Source organism: Odontomachus brunneus, unplaced genomic scaffold, assembly GCF_010583005.1.
Source record: "Odontomachus brunneus isolate Ranch 3 - 2012 unplaced genomic scaffold, Obru_v1 Obru_scaffold_288, whole genome shotgun sequence".
Classification (NCBI taxonomy): Eukaryota; Metazoa; Arthropoda; class Insecta; order Hymenoptera; family Formicidae; genus Odontomachus; species Odontomachus brunneus.
In genome coordinates, this window is record NW_022639738.1 from 186471 (window position 1) to 188634 (window position 2164).

Genomic DNA, 2164 nt, shown 5'->3' on the forward strand with positions numbered 1-2164 from the left:
CATTTAAAAAAATTAATGTGACCTTGACCTGACCTTCGCTACGCAACCCAAGGTCAAACTGATGTGATCAGTAAATACATCTTTTTAAACGCCACAACTTTTGTCTGAAACATTTTTTTGTAAAACTTATATTTTTCCTGATATTCGGGCGTCCCGGTACTTTCCGAACACCCTGTATAATAACATTTTTTTAAATATGTTCGTAAATCTATGCATTTTGCAAAGTATTCTGCTACGGCAATTAAAATATACAAAATCGCACACTACCATGCACGGAGCTGGATTACCTTTCGACATAATTTTCCGTAAAAAATACGCAATATGCATAGATTTATGGCCTGCCGAGATCATTTGAAAGACAGGTATGCCTCCATGATTATCAACGAATATACATTGATATAAAAATATTGGCGGTTTAAAATTTGAAAATCGTTTTATAACACCTCCCGTAGCGTCGATTGTCATAAAACCGTTAGAAATTTTCTTGTTTCGTGCTTTATACAATATTGTTGTTCAGCACTCCAATATATGCAGAAAAAATCTAACAAACCGATACTGTGAATAACGCCAGAATACTTTCCCTGCTTTGAAATTTGCAAAAGAAATTTAAAATCGAATTTGCATAGAAAAATCCGTGTTTTTCTAGTAAATTTTGCTCTTTTGCCTTCCGTAAAACAGCAGCATTGGGAATAATGGAGGATTCAACGTCGCCGAAATCTTTTAAGCGTTTGGTCTCCTGCCTGCGAAATATAATCCCATCTATTTTTTTATAAATTAAAACGTTACTGACAATTTTTCGACGTTTACCCCTCAATTGTAACTTTTTTTTATATAAATAATTTTCTTCTTCTATATTAAAAGCAGTGAAATGTATTTTGACGTCTTCGGATGGCTTACGCATTAACTTACCTAATACAGGGTGAGTCATTTTAATCGAACTAGGCAAATATCTCGAAAAATATGGAAGATACGGAAAAATATTTCAAACAAAAGTTATAGAGGTTCGGAGAGGGACATAAGATGGTGCAATTGGCTTGATTCTAAGGTGTTCAGGGCCATGACCTTAACAACATTTGTTAAGGTCAAGGCGATTTGAGGCTGTTCCTAATATTTTTATTCCTTCAAATTTTATAGTGAAAACCAAATTAATAATTAAAAATCATGGAGTAACATGTGGAGTCCGATTGACTCTAAAGGATCATTTGAAGATCACAATGCTATGATTATTAAAGAAATTTATTAACACGGATTTCACACGTGTGCCTCTTTGTGGCTCGACGAAGCATTGTGACCTTCATATGATCCTTTAGAGTCAATTACAGTTTTCGAATAGGCATGATACCTTTCCACTGTTCGCTCGAAAGAATTATGTCAAATTCCTTAGAGACTGAGTTGATGGAATTATTTTTGGTGATCTAGACGGAGCAAAAAGATATATTGTGGGAAACTTGCGTATCATTAACTTTAATATTGAAAGCCTTCAAAATTTTATCTTTGTATCCGCATCTGTTTTGATTAACGTATCACATATATGTGCTTTGGTGTCATGTTAGAATTAAATTCTTTCATCTCTTCTGCGATGATACGATATATTTCATGTCATGGTGCGTAAGGTTTACCGCTATCATCTATAGTGCGGAAGTTTAAATGTAGCAGGATGTCTAGCAATTTAATTTTGTCATATATTGTGGTGTCTGTATAGAAATGTTAAAGCAATATTATTATAAAGAAATAAAGAGGATATAATAAAGTTTAAAAAGTCTAGTTAATTTTTCTCTATCTTCACGAAAAAGTTCTTATCTAAGAGGATACCGATCAGAGATGTCACACGGAGGATGCGGTTCTACGGAAAACGACCACTTTGATACCACTCTGGTATCGTTGATGCCGAGTGAATGACGAACCGTGCTATAATGATAACGTCGTATATAAAAATCTTTTTGAAAACTTTTCGTATATATTAAAGTTTCTACATTTCATCGTAGAAGTAATGTTCCTTGAAATTTTTATCGACAGAGCACACACTTTCGGTATTTACAAGCTGCAAAATTGTATCTAATATTTACGATGACAATTCGAAATATCAAGTTTTACATTTTTTCTTTTCGTCACATATATTGAGCAATGCTCTAATTCAAAAGTTAAAGGCTCTTGAGAGTTTATC

At 33.5% G+C, this 2164-nt stretch overlaps 1 long non-coding RNA gene across 1 annotated transcript in view; it reads left to right on the plus strand.

Annotated features, from left to right (window-relative positions):
- Window positions 1-2164, plus strand: part of LOC116853216 — a 37800-nt gene that overhangs the window by 16722 nt on the left and 18914 nt on the right. The gene's annotated exons all lie outside the window — the stretch shown is intronic.